The 22,668-nt window shown below is 36.1% G+C and overlaps 1 long non-coding RNA gene and 1 pseudogene across 3 annotated transcripts; one reads left to right on the top strand and one right to left on the bottom strand.

Annotated features, from left to right (window-relative positions):
* The first annotated feature begins 9,312 nt into the window (after positions 1–9,312).
* LOC145824497 (uncharacterized) lies at positions 9,313–20,957 on the top strand (annotated as a pseudogene). Its single transcript, XR_014366057.1, has 4 exons — positions 9,313–12,923; positions 13,147–13,546; positions 13,923–13,968; positions 20,637–20,957. The product of XR_014366057.1 is annotated as an uncharacterized LOC145824497 (transcript).
* On the bottom strand, positions 16,246–19,609 carry LOC114261429 (uncharacterized). 2 transcript variants are annotated; one of them, XR_014366056.1, is made up of 3 exons: positions 18,997–19,609; positions 17,928–18,839; positions 16,246–17,053 (listed from the first exon to the last, which is right to left on the bottom strand). It is a non-coding gene; the product is annotated as an uncharacterized LOC114261429 (long non-coding RNA). The 2 variants fall into 2 exon arrangements; XR_014366055.1 differs by having other exon boundaries at positions 17,928–19,609.
* Positions 20,958–22,668: the final 1,711 nt, after the last annotated feature.

Below are 22,668 nucleotides of genomic sequence, written 5' to 3'. Positions count from 1 at the left end.
ATTGCAGGGCTAAAGCTAGCAGCAGCAGCAGAGGCAGACGAGGTAATTGTTTTTTGTGATTCACAATTGATTGTTAACCAGTCAACAGGAGAATTTGCAGCCAGAGACGAAAGAATGTCGGCATATGCAAAGGAAGTCATCCGACTGGCAGCCCTATTCCAGAACTGCAGATTACTCCAAGTAAGCCGAGATGACAACACCCACGCCGACGCGTTAGCCAACTTGGCCAGCTCAATTCAAACTGGAAAAACAAGGACAATTATGATCGACTACATGTCGGCCCCGAGCATAGATAAACAAAGCATTGAACAAGAAGCAATGTGCGTAGGCCTTGGACCAAGTTGGATGGATGCAATCATTGCATTCCTAAAAGAGGGGAAGCTGCCAGAAGACCATAAAGAAGCACATAAAATTAGGCTGAAATCGGCCAGATTCAGTCTAACAGAGGAAGGCCAACTCTACAGGAGGTCCTTCACTGGACCACTTTTAAGGTGCGTACACCCTTTGCAGGTTGAAGATTTCCTTTACGAGATTCATGAAGGAATTTGTGGAAGCCATGCAGGGGGCAGATCGTTAGCCCACAGGGCCATCACCCAGGGGTATTGGTGGCCCTACATGCAAAAGGACGCCGAAGCCTATGTAAAGAAGTGCGAACAATGTCAAAGGTTTGCACCTTTGATACATCAACCAGCTGCCGACCTAAACCCAGTATCCAGCCCTTGGCCGTTTGCCCAATGGGGCATGGATCTGGTTGGACAACTTCCCCAAGCAACTGGGCAAAGAAAATACTTGCTGGTAGCAACAGACTACTTCACAAAATGGATAGAGGCAGAACCTCTTGCCAAAATCCGAGATGTGGATGTCAAGAATTTTATTTGGAGAAACATAATCACCAGATTTGGGATTCCAAGAGCAATTGTTGCCGACAACGGGACACAGTTCGACAGCAAACTCATCAAAAACTTTTGTGCAAAATTCAAGATCAAGAATTATTTCTCAACACCAAGTTTTCCTCAAAGCAATGGGCAAGCAGAAGCATCCAACAAAGTAATCCTGGATGGAATAAAGAAGAGGCTGCAGGCAGCAAAAGGAAAGTGGGTGGATGAATTGCCCAACGTACTTTGGGCATATCGGACTACACCGAGAAGATCAACAGGAGAATCCCCCTTTGCCATGGCCTATGGCACAGAAGCAGTCATCCCATTAGAGATCGGCATCCCAGGGATCAGAACCCAGGGAGTAGAGAATGGCACTAACGACATACTCTTAGCCCGAGACCTGGATTTATTGGAAGAACGAAGAGAGAAAGCTGCAATCCAGCTCGCAGTATACCAGCAACAGCTTGCCAGAGCTTACAACAAGAAGGTTAATCCAAGAGATTTTCAAGTTGGCGACCTAGTCCTAAGAAAAGTCGTCGGGAACAAGAAGGATCCCAGGGAAGGCAAGCTTGGCCCAAACTGGGAAGGACCCTACAGAGTCACTTCAGTATTAGGCAATGGAGCATATCGGCTTGAGGACAATGAGGGCAAAGCATTGCCCAGACCTTGGAATACTTGTAATTTGAAATTTTTCTATCATTAGATAAACATCATTGTTTGGCCGATATTATCAATACAGTCTTTTCAGAATCCTTTCAACATGATCGATTGATAAAGTTATGCATGGATGTTTTTGAAGACATATCAAACTCAGGCGAAGCTAAGCCGATGTTATTCCTTAATCCACTTGTTGAAATTTGTATCAATTTACAAGTTGGAATTAAGCTGATTCCTTATCTTCACTTGTTGAAATTTGTAGCAATTTACAAGTTGAAGTTAAGCCGATGTTATTCCTTAATCCACTTGTTGAAATTTGTAGCAATTTACAAGTTGGAATTAAGCTGATTCCTTATCTTCACTTGTTGAAATTTGTAGCAATTTACAAGTTGAAGTTAAGCCAATGTTATTCCTTAATCCACTTGTTGAAATTTGTAACAATTTACAAATTGGAATTAAGCTGATTCCTTATCTTCACTTGTTGAAATTTGTAGCAATTTACAAGTTGAAGATAGGCCGAGGTTATTGCTTAAGTTCTCATAGCAATATGTGGGTTGTTTAAACCCAAGGGAAGATGCTTAACACTTGTTGAAATTTGTAGCAATTTACAAGTTTATGTTAAGCCGACATATGATCACCCGCCGAGGTATACAGTAAGTTACAGGTTAAAATAAAGGCTAAGTATATTGTTCATTACTTGTTGAAATTTGCAGCAATTTACAAGTAGGTAGGACTAAGATTACCATTTAATACTTGTTGAAATCTATGAAAAGATTGCAGGACAGTATCTTGCCAAAGTAAAAGTCTCATGGTTATACCCGAGGTATGAAACCCCGAGGAGATTGCATAAAGGAAGCAACATGAGGAAATATGCAAAAATTTTCTAAGCACAAGACTATGTAAAAGCAGTCAACAGAATATCACAAGATTGAAACATCCAGAGGAGGAACTGTTGCAGTTACATATTAAAACCACGTCAAAAGAAAGAAGTTTTGCATTACCCAGAATGTAAAAAAGTACAAAGCGCAAAAAAAAAAAAACAGAAAAAAAAAAAAGGAAAAAAGTACAAAGGACAATTTTTTCAAGATTCCTCAGCATTAGCCACTGCAGGGACTGGGATCTCGGACGATTCAGGTGGAATCTCCTCGGCCACTTTCTCCGCTTGTATTTCGGCATCTATCTCTACCAATGTTGTGTCAAGACTTCTTTCAGTCAGAAGGAGGTCAGATGATAGATATCCTTGAACAGACTCCCTGGGCACTTCCTCAGCATCATCACCCCCCTCATCTTGAGTTAAGTCCATAACCTGCTCAGCAGGAGGAGGGGACTTGACTTCGGCAGCATTCTTGGGTTTTCTCACCAAGGCCTCACCATCATCTTTTTCTTCATCTTCCTCCACGGCCTCGGCCTCAGACTCTGATTCACCTTCAGGAGGAGGTGGAGGAAATGGTAACGGAATAGCGTCGGCCTGACGCAATGGCGAGTCAGTAGGAAGGTCAAGCTTCTTTATCAAGGACATCCAACCAAGGGAAAATCCCCTGTTGCATGCCTGCCTGACTTGAAGCTTGTAGTCTTCTGCGACGTCGGCCATACCTTGAGCATAGGCCTTTTCATCGGCCTCTTTGATTTCGGCCTCTTTGGTGGCCAAAGCTTGCTGTAGTTCTTTCTCCGCTTGGGCCTTCTGAACCTCGGCCTCTCTTTTCTCGGCCTCAGCAACCTTTCTAACGGCCTCAGCAGCTTCGGCCTTCTCAAGAGCTAAAGTTTGAACCTTAGTTGCAGCCTCGGCTTGATCCTTCAATTTTTTCATTTTTGCTTCAAGAGACCTGATCTCTCTCTTCATAGAAGATGCTTCCCTCTTCATATCAACCAACCTTTGACGATTTTCAAAGGCTTGCATGGAAAATGAGTGGGCATGCTGAATGGCCTGCAAAAAGAACAGAAATGTGAGACAGTACTCTCAGTGAAGAACGGAAGAAAGAATCACAAGTACAGACAGAAATACTTACTTGAGCAGAGTGTTGGAGCATCAGAGCGTAATTTTCATACTCACTAAACTTGGCATTTCGCTCCAAGTCATTTGGTAGAAGAAGAGCAGTGCTAAGGGCGACAGCAACGTTGATATCATCAGCACTTTCACTAGCCATGATGGGCCTATCCTCCAGGGATAGATCAGGGGCCCAGGGGACGTCGGGTTTCTTCGAAGCCGAGGTCGTCGCAGACGATGACCTTGGCCGCTTTGATTGTGTAGACCCTGAGGGTTGGCCCTCAGCAGATCTCTTTGTTGAAGTAGAGGCTGATTTTTTGCTTTCAGCTAGCTTCGAAATCGGCATAGCATCCTCAGCCTCGGCATCTGTAGCCTTGGCCTTAGGCTGAACCTTTTTAACTCTCTTTGGTTTGGGTGGAAGCATTGATTGCGTTGGTGCGGCTTCGGCGTCAGTTGGAAGGTCGGCAAGAAGGTCTTGGACAACAGGCCTTGGACGAACCATTTCGGCAGTCTTTACGAGCTTTCGTCGGCGTTTACGTTCAGGAATTGGTATTAAGTAGGGGGCCGAAGTTGATGGAAGATCGGCTGGGTCAGATGTGGACTCTTGATCTGTTCGGGATGTAGAAGCAGTTAAGGTTGTGGCTGTGGGTGGAGAAAGACTCTTCTTCCTTTTTCTAGGGATGTCGGGTAAGGTGGATTTGTATGTAGGGATGAAGTTTAGTAATACTGGGGCTTTTCGTTAATGGATTGGAAGGCCAAGAAGTGTTTTCAGATCTGTTCCTGGGAAGAAGGATTGGCGAAAATTTTTCGGTGGCTGATGAAGATCTGCAGAGAGACAGACGTCAGAAACAAAAAATATTAAAATCTTAAATAAAAACAACTAAGTGTTGACTCAGGGCTCTTACTCTTGCCCTCTGTAAGTGTTCGAGGAAGAGGGTAGAGGTGGACATCTTCATCTGGGCCAAATTCCCAATTTCCAGAAGCAATGAGAAAATCATCTCCAGCCCCCTTGTTGGAGTCTGGGAGGTCGGCTATAATTTTGTATTGAGTGGATCTCGGCTTAAGGTAATAGACGAAACCCCTATCCTTCAGATCAAGAGGGCACATAGTATAACAATATTGAAGGTCGGCTAGGGTGATTCTAAGGTTTTCTTGCCTAGCTAAGGCAATAATACCGTTAATTACCCTATAGGAATTGATAGTAAGTTGCATAGGGTTCAGCTTATAGAAATGGAGAACTTGACGAAAAAGGGGATCGAGTGGAAGCCGAAGTCCACATTCGGTAAAAGCAACTATTGGAAAAGGCATTGTATGGTCTGTGGGCACGATGGTATCATTATCCCCAGCCAGCTTAAGATGAACATTGGCTGGGATAGAGAATTCTTGCCTAAAATATTCAAGTTTTGTCGGGGTATTTACCCTATGCCTCCACATACCCATTATGTTGGCTTAAACTAAGAGGAATATGTTTCAGAAGGTAGGCGTTTTTCAGGTTTCCCTAAAGATTAAGGGTTCTACAGACAAATCCCAAATCTATAAGGTATGAAGATAAAGATCGAGGGCACAGATCTGGGGCAGATACAAAAAAAAAAGAGAAAACAAAGATGAAGTTTCAGATTCAAGAACAGAGGTATAGTTTTCAGAAACAATAGAAATACAGAAAAAAATCAAGGACAGCGGCAAAGAGAATGATGAAAAAGCATAGAAGTTCAAGGTAAAAGCCACAAATTCAAGATACAAATAAATCCAAGACCTCGAACAAGATCAGTAATGGCAACAGACAGACAAAAGCACATAAAGAGAATGGAAAAATTAAAGAAGAAGATCTTACCAGGACAAATGAAGCCGAGGCAGTGCTCGCCGAACTCAGAAATTGATTGCAACAGCAAAGAGGGCTTTTGCAAGAATGAGGGATTAAGAGCAGTTCCAGAAGAAAGAATGAGGCAATGGCAGATTCGAAGAAGAATGAGCTTTTCAGAGAGAGAAAGAGCAAGAAGACGGAATGAAAAAGTGAAGAAAAGATAAGAGACAAAAGAAAAGTTTTGTCAAAAATACGAAACGGCGGCAAAATTAGGGCAATCATTGCGCCTAGGGTAACGCACGCGTCAGACGGCGCAGACGAAATGAACAGACAACTTCAGGCGCGTCACTGACACGCTCCAGTAAAGACGAAACACGTAAGAGAAACAGTTAGATATGCATGACAGCTCATGCGCATGGGAGAATACGATCGAAGCCTTGTTCTCCGAAGAGAACACATCGGCTGAAAGTAGATAATCTTGGCTAAATAGTTTTTGAGCCATTACTCAGGAAAGAAGCGACAAAATTTCAGAATAGGTTCCATCACCTCAGAATGCCGAGGTAATAGAACCTAGGGGGCAGTTGTGGGGATATATTTTCTGTATACCAACACGTGGCATGGTGACGCCGACGTGTCAGCCGAGGTGCCACGTGCCCTGGTAGTTAAGCCGAGGTAATCTCGAAGAAGCCGAGGTCATCTCCGAAGATATCGGAATCCGAGATATGGGGCAAGAGTCCTGAGGCACAAAGGGGACTGAATTAAGATAAGGATAAAACTTTCAAGGAGTTTATCTTTATCACTTAAAAGAGTCCAGAGTAAACAGTGAATTAGAATTCATAGAAGTCATGCTTCTAGTGGGACTTGGATTGAGTATATTATAAAAGAGAGGCACCCCCATGGGTCTAAGGTATGTAACTTATACTTTGAGTATTCAATTTAGTACTTGATTATCTTTGAGAGATATACTGACTTGATCGTCGGAGTGCCCCCGGGTGGAAGAACCACCGCCGGAGCTTTTTCTTTCTGTTTCAGGTTACTTTAGCCATCTATTCTGCTTGTGCTCTCCAGCTGATCACTAAACGGGCAGTGTGGTCAGATTTTCACCCACACAGTAATTATTTATAAATTATATGTATTAATTAAGTTCAAGTATTGTTATACTCCAGGAGAGTTAAACTTAAGAACTACACGAATTACTTCATAGTCGCTTCATGTTCAATTATTTAGTCACTTTTGTTGTCGAGACTCGAAATTGTACCTATCGGGTGAGGCAGACTAAACTTCCATTTTTAAAATAAGGGAAATTTTATAATACACATCTTTTATTATATGCACTATTAATTTTATATATATATATATATATATATTTAGTTATGACATTATTTTGAAATGTTTAGTTATGTCTTATGTAATGTTTAGTTATAATTTCTTCTTTTTTTAAGTTTTGACTCATAAAGTATGGAGTTATTTATAGGAAAATTTACCTATAAATCACATTTTGAAGAACGGTGATCCGTATAGTTCTAAAGATTTTCTTATAGACCAATTAGTCTCATTGATTTTGGAAAGTTAGATTTAATATATTATTTGAAAATTAAATTTACGGTTATAACCTTATTTCTATTTTTTTTTTTTTCCTTCTCTTTTGTGCTAGAAAGATAAGATGCATAATCTATGGGAATCAAATTTGGGATAATTTTTATATAAGAATATTTTTTATTTGGAAAACATTTCAAAAAGAGTACAAAAATAACTTGAAATATAAGATTTTCAAACATTTCAAAAAGATGTGAGATTGTTCAAACATTTCAAAATGAGTACAAAAACTCTTTAGTAAGTTTTGTGCAAATGTATATTATTAAACCGTAACACTTCAATATAACACTCAAACGTAACACTAAAAAAAAATCCTTAGTGTACTTTTTCTGAACATAACACTCCAATATAATATTCCAAAAAAACTCCCTAGTGTAACACACAAAAAAAATTCTTAGTGTATTTTTTTCAAACGTAACACTGCAATGTAACACTCTAAAAAAAAGATGTGGGATTCTTCAATCCATTCCAAAAGGATGTGTGATAATGATTCTTTAAACCATTCCAAGAAGAGTAAAAAAAATTCCTTAGTAAGTTTTGGGTAAATGTATAATTTTAAACTGTGAGTGTTACGTTTGGAAAGTACATTAAGGAGTTTTTTAGTTTTTTTGTGTCTTACATTGGAGTGTTACGTTTGTGATTACATTGATTGGAGTGTTACGTTTGAAAAAAGTATACTAAGAAAAAAAATTATATGTTATATTGGAGTATTAGGTTTGGAAAAAAAAAGTATACTAATAAATTTTTTTAGAGTGTTATTAGTGACATTTTTAAAAATTGTTGCTATAGGTGTGTGTTTTTGAATTTTTATAACGATTTTGTCACGACGATTTTTGCAAATTTTTTTTCACTTTTTGGAATGAAAATTTTTTTGGTGTGTTTGGTTTGTGTTTTGAGCTAAATTTTCAAAAAAAAAAAAATTGGGGAGATAATTTATAAATTTTTTTGGTTTGTTTGGTTGTATATTTTGAAAATAGTTTTGAAGTTTGGGTGTTTGGAATGATTTGATATTTTGTTGTAGTTGAGTAGATGTGTGTGAGAAAAAAGTGATTAAGAAGGAGAGAGGAGAGAAAAAAATGATTGATTGATGTATAGGAGAGAGAGAGAGAGAGTGATTTTAAAAAAAAAATTCAACAAATTTGAACCAAACAAAAATTTAAAAAATGTTCTCAAAAATTATCTTGAGATACAAATCAAACAAACCTTTTAATTTTTAAAAATTTTATATGTTGGAATATCTATCAATTGACCATAGCACTTGGAGGTCAATGGTTTAATTCTTACTCTAGACAAGATTTCCACTTCCTTAAGCAGTATCGTTGTATCCAAAGATTTTAGAGTATTGATAGAGACCCCCTCCAATCACCACCTCCACCACCCCACACACACGTGGCAGGTGGTGATTGGAGGAGAAGGAAAAGAAAAAAAATAGAAAAGAAAAACTTGGCAATAGGAGGGAAAGGGAGTCAAAGGGGGTGGGTGGGAAAGGGGGGTCTCAAACATTTTTGAAAATTTTATTCTATATATATATATATATATATAAATTAAAAATTCCTTTTAAAATAAAGTAGAGGAAATCTCTTTTGAAATTGTTCATGATGGCTAGTTCTAGAGTAGGATAATTCCAATAGTAATCGGAATTTAATCGTCCAAATTTAATATGATTAAAAGTTATTAGAAGTAATGAATTCTATTACATTTAATATACATTATCATATAGATTAAAAAATAATAATGAATAATAATTGAGTAAAGATATGCAAATGGAAAATTGATACAAAATGATACAACTAAATTTTTTTATTTTAAAACAAAACACACATAAAAATCAGTTTTATTTATTAAAATAATATTGCTACATCATTCTTGTGATATATAGTGGTGTTTTGAGAAGTTGGTAAAAAATTGACTTTTTGACTTTTTTTTTTGTAACTTTTGGCTTTTTTGTATTAAAAAAGTAGAGAGGTGATGTGACACAAAAAAACCAAAAAACTGGCTTTTTAGTATGTTGTTCCAAAAGGCCCTATATATTTTTATATAATTTTTATATATGAAAATAATTTTCCAAGAAAGTTGCATATAAATAACTACTTATAATAATAAAATTATGTAATATCTTATTTGCAAATAATAAGATTATGGTCCATATCTCTGTTGTATTATAGACAGAATTTCTTAGATGGCCTTTGATCTGGTCCTTAGATTATGGTATATCTCTTTCATATGCACGATCTGCTATGATCTTATTGGTCATCAATTTGACAAAATTGAACCTATACTTCCTAGTGGAGGATCCAAACCAAAATTGTTGAAAGGAATTGTACTAGAATTTTCAAACCCAACTAATAATTTTTCAAGTTCTATTATCTATAAATACCTCTCCATGCTCTTGCAACTCTTCATCCCTTCATCCTGTTACTGTCTTTCACAGGTTTCTATTAATAACAAGCCCACAATGACATTCTTGGCCAATACACTTCCCAACCACTTTCTTTCTTTCCGAGCCCTTTTACTCTTCCTCATCATCCTTGCATTGGCCACTTTTTTTGATTATGGTGCTTTTGCTTCTTCCTTAACTGGAAAACAAGGAAGTGATGCCACGGCTCTCTTGACGTGGAAAGCTAACCTTCACAACCAAAGTCAAACTCTCCTGTCCTCGTGGGTTGGAAGCAGCCATTGCAGTTGGGTTGGAATTGGTTGCAACAAGGCCGGTAGAGTTGCTCATATAGACCTTTAGAGTTGCGGTTTGAAAGGTACTCTTTCTAATCTTAATTTCTCATCCTTTCCTCATCTCCTCACCCTTGAACTTTTTAACAACTCACTTTATGGGACCATCCTCCCCCCCCCCCCATATTGGTAGCCTTTGGAGACTCACCTACCTAGCTTGCCTCTCAACAATCTCTCTGGAACAATTCCGACTGAAATAGGCCAACTGACTAATCTAAGAATCTTGTACCTAGATAGAAACCCAATTGGTGGCTCCATCCCTCAACAAATAGGATTGCTTAGCTCTCTCAATGAGCTTGGCTTGTATACGAACAATCTCATAGGTTCAATCCCTTCTTCAATTGGAAACTTGGGCAACTTAACCATTTTGTACCTTTATGACAACCAACTTTCTGGATCAATCCCTCAAGAAATTGGAATGTTGAGGTCTCTCCTTGAACTCGCACTCTCAACGAACAAGCTTACGGGTTCAATCCCTGCATCTATAGGGAACTTGGGGAAATTAACAGCTCTATACCTTCATGACAACCAACTTTCTGGATCAATCCCTTAAGAAATTGGGATGCTGAGGTCTCTCGTTGAACTCGCACTCTCAACAAACAAGCTCATGGGTTCAATCCCTGCATCTATAGGGAACTTGGGCAAATTAACAGCTCTATACCTTCTTGACAACCAACTTTTCGGATCAATCCCTCAAGAAATTGGGATGTTGAGGTCTCTTGTTGATCTCGAATTCTCAAGGAACAATCTCACCGGTTTAATCCCTACATCTATAGGAAACTTGGGAAAATTAGCAACTCCATACCTTCTTGACAACCAACTTTCCGAATCAATCCCTCAAGAAATTGGGATGCTGAGGTCTATCGTTGATCTTGAATTCTCAAGGAACAATCTCATTGGTTCAATCCCTACATCTATAGGGAACGTGGGCAAATTGACCAATCTGTACCTTTATGACAACCAACTTTCCAGATCAATATCTCAAGAAGTTAGGATGCTGAGGTCTCTCGTTGATGTCGAACTCTCATGGAACAATCTCACGGGTTCAATCCCTACATCTGTAGGGAACTTGAGCAAATTAACCACTCTGTACCTTTATGACAATCAATTTTCTGGATCAATCCCTCAAGAAGTTGGGATGCTGAGGTCTCTCGTTGATCTTGATCTCTCAGGGAACAAGCTCACGAGCTCAATCCCTGCATTAATAGGGAACTTGGGCAAATTAACTACTCTGTACCTTTATGACAACCAATTTTCTGGATCAATCCCTCAAGAAGTTGGGATGCTGAGGTCTCTCATTGATCTCGATCTCTTAGGGAACAAGCTCACGGGTTCAATCCCTGCATCAATAGGAAACTTTGGCAAATTAACCAATTTGTACCTTTATGACAACCAACTTTCCAGATCAATCCCTCAAGAAGTTGGGATACTGAGATCTCTTCTTATTCTCCATCTTGGTTGGAACTATCTCACCGATTCAATCCCTGCATCTATAGGAAACTTGGGCAACTTAACCAATTTTTACGTCATTGGCAACAAACTTTTTGGATCTATTCCCCCAACATTCAACAATTTTACACATTTGACAGAGTTTGAAATATGTGGAAACATGTTCAGTGATCATATACCAGCAGACATATGTGTTAGTGGATTACTTACAAAATTAACTGCAAAAAATAATAATCTCAAAGGTCCTATCCCAAAAAGCTTGAAAAATTGCTCCAGCTTGTATAGAGTTAGGCTTGAGCAGAACCAAATTTTGGGAAATATATCAGGAGATTTCGATATATATACCCGAATTTGGTTTACATTGATCTAAGTCACAACAATTACTTTGGTGAGGTATCTCATAAATGGGGAAAGTGTCATAATTTAACTAGTCTCAAAATGCCCAACAATAATATTTCTAGTGAGATACCATCTGAAATAATGGATTCAACTCAACTATGCGTCCTTGACCTCTCTTCAAATGACATAGTTGGAGAAATCCCAATGAAATTGAAAAGGATGGTTTCACTTTTCAACCTTAAGCTAAATAATAACCATCTATCAGGCAACATTCCTCCAGAATTTGGTAAGTTGTCCAATCTAGAGATCCTTGACTTGGCAGCAAATAATCTAAGTGGCTCAATCCCTAGAGCACTAGGAGAGTGCATGAAACTTTTTAACTTGAATTTGAGCAATAATAGATTGGAGGAAAGAATTCCTGTTGAAATAGGTCGTATCTATAACCTTCAAATTCTTGATCTTGGTCATAATTTGATAATAGGTGAGATACCACAACAGATTGGAGAATTGCAAAGGTTAGAATCATTGAATCTCTCCCACAATGAACTCTTTGGTTTCATTCCATCATCTTTTGATAAAATGTTAAGTTTGACATTGGTAGATGTATCTTTCAATCAGTTGGAGGGTCCTATTCCTAACATGAAAGCCTTCTGTGAGGCTCCATTTGAGGCACTCAGAGGTACTAAAGGTTTATGTGGTAATGCTACTGGTTTGAAAACTTGTCCAGCAAAAATGAACAATGGGGTAGCTAAGAAAAAGAGTAACAAACTTGCGTTACTAATTGTTCTTTTTGGATATCTATTTCTTTCATTAATGGTTGTCGGAATAGTACTCTTGGTTTTTTGTAAAGAATATAGGAACACAAAAAATGAGCCAAGACGAGTAAATAATGAAAATTTGTTTGCAATTTGGAGCTACAATGGAACAATGGTGTATGATAGCATCATTGAAGCGACTGAAAACTTTGAAAACTTTAGTACCAAACATTGTGTTGGGGAGGGAGGATGCGGTAGTGTTTACCGAGCTGATCTCACAAGTGGTCAGGTAGTTGCTGTGAAGAAACTTCATGTATCACGCAATGGTGACTTGGCTAATCTAAAAGGCTTTATGAGTGAGATCCGTGCATTAACAAAGATTCGCCATCACAATATTGTAAAACTTTATGGCTATTGTTCACACCAAAGGCACTCGTTTTTGGTTTATGAGTTCTTGGAAGGGGGAAGCTTGCGGAAGATATTGAGCACGGAGGATCATGCATTATACTTTGATTGGATTAAGAGAGTGAATGTTGTCAAAGATGTGGCAAATGCTTTGTCTTATATGCACCACGACTGTTCTCCAACAATCATCCATCGAGAAACGTCAAGCAAGAATGTTTTGCTTGATTTAGAGTACTCGGCTCACATATCCGATTTCGGCACAGCTAGATTTATGAAGCCTGGCTCATCCAAGTGGACATCATTTGCAGGGACCTTTGGGTACGCTGCTCCTGGTATGTAATGTTCATTTTATTTTATCAATCATTGCATATTAAGAGATTTTTAATCTTGGATGTTATTTCACTTGAATTGAAAGGGTTGTTGACCTTCTAACTGTTATTTTGATATGGAACATGAGCATGTACATGTTTCTTGTTTTTTTTTTTTTTTCTTTTTCCACCCTTTTTTTTTCTTTAATTACTATTTTCTTATCTTGGTCATTGTTTCATTTGGTAGAACTTGCTTATAAAATGGAAGTGAATGAGAGATGCAATGTTTATAGCTTTGGGGTTCTCATGTTGGAAGTGATTATGGGGAAGCATCCTAGTGATCTAATCTCCTCTCTGTCATCATCGTCATCCTCCTCCTCCTACTCCTCCTCATCCACATCAACTACGCGTGGGATATTATTGAAGGATGTGTTGGATCAACGTCTCCCAGCTCCTGAGAGTCAAGTGGCAAAGCAAGTAGTTGTGGTTGCAAAACTAGCATTTGCATGTTTGCATGCCAATCCGCCATCTCGGCCAACCATGAGACAAGTTGCCATGAAACTATCAGATGATCGAAGGTCACATTTGCAAAATGAATTTCACATGATCACATTGGGACAACTGATATCAACTGCTCAACCTCTTGAGTATTTGCCTTCTATCGTTAGACTATATGTTGTTCTTGTTTACCATTTTCTTCTTAGACTGTTCAATTTCAATCCCCTTTTCTAGTCTATTTTTCTGCTATTTTATACTAATTAGCATTTTACAAAACTTTTTAATGACTAATTTAAAGCCATCTTAAATCTTCATGTTGGTGTATTTAGTGGGCAGTTTTCATTGGATTTTTGCAAGCTTTTTAAATGAATAGTTTCAATAAAAAATTTATACTTATTTATCTTGAATTTATTTGACATTTGAGTTGCTCATATAATTTATACATTTATAAGCTCTAAATTCCACATTAGCTTTTCTTCGAACTTGCTTGCTCTGTTTCTTACAAAGTGGTGTTGAACTATGCAGGCAACTAATGCCCTTAGCCGTACAATCCAATTGAAAGCCTTTTGAGGTAATTTGAGATCAAAATCGATAACTTTGATTGAGACATTTTTATTTTTTAATATTTTTTTATAATTTATGTATTTGTGATTTGTAGATGAAGATTTACGAATTAGATCTTCATATTCAAGTTTTGCTAACATTTTTTTTTTCAATTGATAATATGGCTAATTTACTGTTATTATAAAATATTTTTGAAACTGTCATTATATAGTGATTTTAATTTTTAAAATTAAATAAAAAAATCAACAATTTCTTCCAAAGTTAGAAATTATTCATACATGACTTGAATTGAAGAAAGCAAGCTAGACAGAGGGGGTCGGTTTGGTTTGGTGTAACCTTTTTCAAATTTTTGAACTTTGTTATTCTAGATCAACAGTTTTTTGTATTAGTAAAAGTGAAGACAATTGTATTTTTTTTAAACCCAGCTATTAAAAGAAAAATTTACCTATAAATCCCATTTTGGGGAATGATAATCCATTTAGTTCTAAGAATTTTCTTATAAACCAATTAGTCTCATTGATTTTGGAAAGGTAGATTTAATATATTATTTAGAAATTAGATTTACGGTTATACCCTTATTTCTATTATGTTTCCTTCTCTTTTTTCTTTTGTGCTAGAGAGGTAATGTACACAATCTATGATAATCAAATTTGGAATGAATTTTTGAAAACATTTCAAAATGAATACAAAAATGACTTGAAATATGGGATCTTTCAAATATTTCAAAAGGATGTGGAATTCTTCAAATATTTCAAAAGGATGTGGAATTCTTCAAATATTTCAAATATTGTTGCCTACAGTCATAGCATTGCATGTGCACAATCAACATTTTGGATAATACATGCTTGTTCTTTACCAAGACCGACAAAAAATAACAATTAAAGTTGGCAATAAAAAGAAAATTTTCTCCTGGTCCAGAAGAGTTGTGTGCAAAGCCTTCAAAACCAGGCAAAAATGAAAATCATGTTAGAGAAAGTGCATTAATAGCACAGGCTCAACTTTGCCACTTGTTGACTAAAAGTCGGGTCAATGCAAACAACCATCTATAAGATTTTTTTGGGTCATAAGATTTTCAGCAATGCATAACAGAAAAGAAATAAAAATAAACATTCAGTTATGCGAGGCAATTATGAACTAATTAATTGCATAAAATGAGAAGTTGGGTATTCAAAGCTACATATTCTTATCCCTTCTTTAATTCTGAAAACTGCATTTAAATGCATCAGTTGAATGAAGGATAATTACCCAAGCATATCTTAAAGTAATGCTCCCCCATGGAAGGCATTGCTTTGTTTCATTCATGTATCAGCTGATATTAGTATAGGCAAGAGATGTAACGGAAAACATCGCATTACCATCTAATGCCTCCCAAACAGACTTACTTCAACTTGAATTAAATTCGTATTAGGAATATGGATTGAAGAGAAAAAGAAGTGCATCCTAATTAAAATTCCTTCAGCTTCAACCTCCAATGTTGGATTGCTTCACATATCACAAAACCTTTAAATCTCTAAAAGACTGTACTGGATTTAAATGAATACTTCCCCTACTTCTTTTAGGACTAAGACTTCAAATATAAAAAAAAAAAAACTCAAACTTCTATTACTAATAGTTCTCTAGAACTCTACTACATACCCACTAATATTACTTGGCCAAATTAAGGCCCATAACCCACCACTTACAACCCATATTTAGCACATACAGACACTGTCAATTTTGACTGCTAAAACATAAGAAAACTTTAAAATATAAATAGAAATATATTAACAAATAATTACAACACAACATAAGTTAGAAGTTACAACTTTATTAGATGCAAGAGCTCTACACTCAAAATGAAAAAGAAATATATTAACATCGAATTAACAAAATTTACAACATGACATAAGTTAGAAGTTACTACATTATTGGATGAGCACTTCAGTCCAAATGAAATTTTGGCATGTTCATTTTCTTGTTTCCATGATCTATATGAACATAATTTCACAAATGCAAGCATACATTTGAGAGGACATTTTGTGTTTTGCTTATGGCATGCCAGCGTGGGAGTATAAAGTTGTGGTTCTACTGCTCTGCCATAGGGCCATTTGGAAGGAACGTTTGTTCATGAAATTATTCTCTCACCCTCAAACTACGTATAGGAGATGGGCATAATAAAAATAAGAGATACTTATTTGTAGGCAAAGCATAATTACAAAATATCCATTTTGCAAAGGACATAGATCCAAAACCATAAATTGCTTTCCAGACAACCTATGCAGGTATATAAAACAGAATGCCAACATTAAATAGGAAGGATTTATGAATAGACAAAAAATAATTGCTTACATGGAAAAATAAATTATGTTGGAAACTGTAGAGTTGTGTATAAAATCGATGATTTATTTGGTTGTAGTAGCAGGTACTCTGCTTACTACATCTGTGCAATATATTGGGTGTTGGACAACTTACAATGGTTGTTTGCTAGGACAACTTACAACTCACAAAATACCAAAAGATCCAACAAAAGACCCAATACGTAATAGACCCCAAAAAAAATAAATTTTCTAAAATTTTGAGTAATGAAACAGATATAATAAAAAGCAAAAAAATCGCTTAGACTTTATACCTTTGATTATATCGAAAACCCATAAATTGATGACCTACAACAAAAAGACACAACACAACATGAAAATGGCGGAAAGAAACAAACTGAAATTTAGGAAAACTAATTATTAAAGGGAGAAAGGCACTCCCATATATACTTTAAATGGAAAATATTAACAAAGAAATCGAAATTTGTTGTAACAAAGGGTTCAAATGCTCTGCAGATGCACATGAAAGTCATGATAAGTTCTACACTTAAAAGGGCTCACCAGATCAAGAAACATATATAGTACACAAAAAGCATGGAAAAATGGCTTCACCATCTTTTGCATGCTGATCATGGTATGAGAAGTGGGCTTCATGCACATCAAAATCGACGGTTTCATGATAAGGAGACTTGTTAGTGAAGCAGAGACGGTGGATTCCACTCTGATGAGCCACAAACTCGACTTCTCACTCGTCTTGTCACGAAAATCATGAATCTGATTACCGGAAGGTCCCTTCACCTGATAATCTCAGCAAATTTGCAAGATCAGTCATGTCTTTTTGCAGAAAAAGAACCAATACATGCATAAACCAATTAGATTGCCCGCATAAAATTTTCCAAGAAAAGAAAAAGAATGGAGAGACCCACTCAATCAAGCAAGCTTTCCTTTTGCTGCAAAGATGACTAATATAAGAAGTTACTATATGTTTCATCCTCATTAGAAACATTAGTTTGTTATTTCACTAATGATAAAGAAGTAACATACATCACTATAGAAGACACTTAAAACTGATGTTTACTATCTAGATTTGTATTAAAAAAAAAATGGGAATGAACGGAATCGTGAAATCGAATGGTCCCAAAAGGGGGCCACTGGTTCAGTGATTAAAACTCAGCCTATCAACCTTGAGGTTGTAGGTTTGAACCTTGAGGTTTTACAATAGATCTCCATCTTTCCACAACTTTTTGCCACTAAGTTCAAAGATCTGTTTCACATCAAGTTTGAATCATTCAAAACATATAATACTGAAAATAGCAATGTCTTCGAGAACACATTCAACTAATTTGTGTTTAATGATGATTAATTTTCATCCAGATCAGGAATTTCAAATTTACGCTATGTTTGGACGTATTTCACTCATTTTTTCCTTCCTTTTCTTTTCCCTCGACAAATTCAAGATCCAAACAATGCCTTAGGGACCAAAACCATGACATTTCTAGCAAATTGTCAGTCCTTCATTCCATAATAGCTAGTTTATCAAACAGCTTCTTTTATGAAAATCTAACAAATAGCTGTGAACTAACTACATAAACCCAACTGGGTAAGAATTTTGTGGTTTACACAATCAAATACCAAAAAAAAAAAAAAAGAAAGAAAAAAAAGTAGATCTTACCACAAGATCAGCCCCATCTGGAGCATAATGTCATGATCCCTCGAACTTAATTACAACAAATGATAAATGAATGGTGTCCCCATCGTATTCCACATTGTGCGAGAAACATTCCTCCCTATCTATCACAAATCTGATCCCAATCACCCCTTGAATGCTCCATAAAATTGCCAGTGTTGCAACCATGGTGAATTCAAGGGACCGTGTTTTCATCTGAATTAAAATTCAAATGTGCACGAAAATGGAAAAAAAATTTCGCAACCACCCTGTTTGTTTCCAGAGAAAAAAGCAAAAAAGAAAAAGAACTTTTCTGAAATTTGACGGAAAAGAAAATGGAATTTGAAATCATGAAAAAAAGGAATTGCGAGAATTTGGAGGGGGGAGAAGAGAGAATTTAGCATTTTTGTATTGACAAAATCTGAGGAAGCGAAGCTGATCTATATAGATATTATATAGATGTAGCTATATAGAGAAGAAGGTATTATTGAAGTAATAGTTGGAGATCAAACAACGAAGACGAATTGTGTTTAATCTGTTCCCAACTGTGAGATTCGACCCTTTGAGATATTTGCCTTCAAAATGTGTTTGTCTTTTTGTTGAAAAAACATATATATATATATATATATATTTAATACAATGACATCGTCCCTCTACCCCATATTCAATTGCCGCCTTAGAGCAGAACCAATGTGCCAAGACATACCCATTTTCAAATCAAACCACAAGCATACAAACTTATGTATATAATAACACAACCAAAAATATGTATATACATAATGAATTGAAGTACCAACCACAAAGAACGGCTCAGATGGGTATCTACGGATCCAAATACTCTTCATTCTCTTCGTCGAAAATAGCTGGTTTTGCTATGATTTTTGAGAACCTTGAATCACAGTATTGCCTGTAAAAGACCTGAAAATGGACTGTTATATTGGATTACATTGTGTTTGGGTGCTCAGAAAACAGAGGAAAAGCAAACAAAATCCCAAAAGTTAACTTAGCCCAAATTGTGAACTTTTTTGGGCAACCGAACAGAGTTCAAATTAGAACATATCAAATAATAGCTTACCGGATTGAAGGTGTGACAAAACCAGACCCATTGAATATCAATAGGAGGAAGAATCATTGGGGGATGATGAGTTGATGTTGATCCAACCGTAAGATCAGAAATCAATGGCATCCAAAGCTCATCATACCTGAATAAAACCAATCAATCACAAAATAAGTGTTATGACCTTCGTACAGATTCGAGAGTAGTGGGTCTCGTGTGGAGCCAATGAGACTCGTCCACGATTCTGAGAAACCGAAGAGTACGCCTCGCGGTTACGGTTGAGGCTTCGGGTTGAGCTGATGTCGGAGATACCAACACTTCCACTACTGCCGTCGCGATTCTCAATCGGAACCCTACCTTGGGCGCAGCGAGCACTGAGAGAGAATGGGGGAGAGGGGGGAGGCAGAAATCGAGGCCGAGTTGGAGAGGGAGGGTAGGAAATAAGAATAGAGAGGGAGAGAGAGAGAGAGAGAGATAAAGAGGGAATGGGGGAGGAGACGTGGGTAGGTGGGAGAGGGAGAGAGCACGGGTTTGGGCGGGAATAAATCATCATCCGAGCCATTGATGTTTATCAAAATTGATCTCAGCCTTTAAATCTAAATGTATCTCACATATATTTTATACATTTTCAAAAACCTTCCTCCCTTATTATATAGATATATAAAGGATAAATTACACTATCCTCCCTTGAGATTTAAAAAAAAAAATACATTAGTTCCATACTTTGGACATAATTATATTAATTTCCTTTTTAGCAATTTTTCTTTTTATGGGACTCTTTTAGTGAAATAAATAAATATATATACATTTTATAATAACATTATTTTTTTATTATTTATACAACTAAGTAAAAAGAGGTTTAAGTATTATGTAAATTAAAACCTTGGGATGGTCAGTGCAATTATGTCGAAAGTGTGAAACTAAATGTATTTTCTTCAAATCCCGACAGAGGTGAGTGTAATTTACCAAAAACAATTGTAAGAATTATATGGAATCTTAATCATAACCTGTAGATTTTCAAAAAAATGTGGGTCTTCTTGGGTCTGTTTTTCCATGTGAACCAGCATGACCCTATTTTCTAGGGAAAAATGTTATAGTTATATAGGACCTTAATATATGGGATAGTTACTAATAAGTCCTATTAATTGGATTTGTTTACTCATAAATCCGAAGTGATTTTTCTTTAATACGTATTTGCCTCTTATTTTAATAATGAGAAAATTTTAAAACTTTATACGTATATTTTGTGTTTGTGAAATGATTTTTTAGTTCTTGTAATGATACTAATAAATTTATTAAAGTGATAAATGATTAGAACATTTTGACTTTTGTTTACAAGTTTTGCTTAATATTAATTTATTTGTGTTGGTTTGCATTAAAATATGTTCTAAGAGATGTAACTAGTAAAATGGTATTTTTTTAATAAATATTTTTACAGTAATAAATTCGATCCATATAATCTATCCCATAATGTATAGGCTTCCAAAAAAATTAGGTCCATAAAAAATTATGGCTTATAGCAAGGGTTTTATTGGCTTCATGGTTAAGCCACCCATGTTTCCATGTTTAATTTTATTTATTTATTTTTTTTCATGTTGCTTCCATTTCTTTCACAAGGTCATCTACTCATATTAATGATTTCATGTTCTATTTGGAAGGATTAAAGACCACCACGATCAAGACCAAGAGCTAATAAGTTAGAAGAAGCATTGGCTGGTGCACATATGGCTCTTAGGACGAATGTGTGGCTGACTGTCTGGACCTGCATAGTGCTATTGCAACTTGTATGTAAAGGCTTAGAGTTGTTCTTTGTTTTGTCATTTGGTTGTTTTTTAGTTGGTTTCTCACCAACTTGTGGTGATGAGCTTGCATATTATTAGGTTTGCTCTTCAGTATCAATTTAATTGGGATCAGATGGTCTTACTATGATACAATCTTGCACTCACCTTTTTTCACTTTACTGATATTTTATTTGTTTATATGCTGGTCTTCATCAATAAAATTTTCTCTTTTATTGAAAAAAAAAAAAAAAACAGCGGCTTTGCGATGGTGCTGTAATGTAGGTATTTTTTTATTTTTTTTTTCCCAAGTTTTTCATTTTTCTTCCATAATCTTTTCTTCAAATCCATAATCTATACATAACCAGAGTTCCAATCACGTACCAAAAAAAATAATGGAAAATAGGACACCTAAAGTCTTAGTATTGGACAAACGAAAGTGTTTCATTATGATTCCTTGCCTTTTATACATGGCAAAGGCAAATCATTGGTCCTACACAATTTTTTATATGATTTAGGAAAAAATTATTTTGCTTTTGGGTCAAATTCATGTGATGTTTTTACTTGATAATATTCGTTAAAATAATGAGACTCAATACTTTTTGTTAGATTTTTCGAAAATAACTTGACAAATGTCAAATGATGAATAATGTAGAGTAATGCTCCAAAACTATAAATAATCACTCATGATTTAGAGTGTATTCCCTTATTTTCTGCACATTTAGATGTATTAGTGTTTGTGCACGTGTTTTGCACTTGAATTATTTTTTGGGATTTTTTTTATTAGTTACTTTTTAAGTGTGAGATGCTTGTACAGAAAATACAGTAAAAAATGTTCTTAACAAAATAAGGAATAGTTCTTGCAGACTATAATGGTGATAACAATAATATAGTTTGAAGTGTTTATACACATCAAACAAATTATTTGTCATGAAAAAAATTTAGAAGGAAAAAAAATAAAATAAAATAAAACGCAAAACCTAGGAAAACAAATGCTATTTTTTATTTTTCATTTTTTCATTGGTACCTTGTGTGCAAATGATATGCATGGTTATGCAAAAACTTTGTTTGTTTCTTTTATTTTTTTAGGGTTTGGGAAGGAAGTAGAAATTTTATATTTTAAGGTAGTGTATGGTTCACAAAAATAATTTTAGAACAAATTACACTCTGCATTCTTGTATTTTATAGTTCATCTCACTTTTCTTCTTGACATTTTCACTGTCTTAGTCAATCTCTTATATGTCGAGCCAAGTTAGAAAAATTCTTCGATGTGCAATACATACCATATGTAATCCTATCACCAAATTACATAAATTGAACACAAATACGTGTAAGTCTATTCAAAAAAGTGAACTTTCACAAATTTGTGTTCAACTTATGCTTTTTTGTGAGATCACTTGTATAAGTTCATGAAAACTTATTTAATTTTGTGGTAGAATTGCATACGATATGTGTAGACACCCCATTTTTGACCGCCCTTAAGACTTGGGCACCACTGATGTTTTGCTTGGCGGAGAAAGGTGTGCAGGGCAAATGTTCAGTTTCTTCGGCAAGGAGAGAGGAAAATCCTTCAAAACACTTTGTTTAGGGGTTCAGAGTTGAAGAAGAGAGGAAAGGAGAGGAGAAAACTAGTTTGGGAGAAGTTCGGCATGAATCCGGGTAGAAGCGAGTCGAGCAGCCCTCGCTGAATCGGGCTTATCTATCTGTACACTTGGAGTTTAGTTATGATGTTACCACCATTGGAAAGAAGACTTTCGGGGCTTCATTTTTCACTCAAGAATCTCTTAAATCCGAGTCCGGAGGGCGGAGATATGATTGGTTGAAGTTGGGCATCATCCCGGTTGAGCCAAAACTGAGCAGCCTTCACCAAAACAAGCATAACTTTTTGCACAGTTGGAATTTTGATGCAAGG

This window comes from Camellia sinensis, chromosome 4 (assembly GCF_055761805.1).
Source record: "Camellia sinensis isolate YWXY chromosome 4, ASM5576180v1, whole genome shotgun sequence".
In the NCBI taxonomy this organism is placed as follows: Eukaryota; Viridiplantae; Streptophyta; class Magnoliopsida; order Ericales; family Theaceae; genus Camellia; species Camellia sinensis.
The sequence above is the reverse complement of the archived record's forward strand: the minus strand, read 5'-3'. Positions and strand labels throughout refer to the sequence as shown.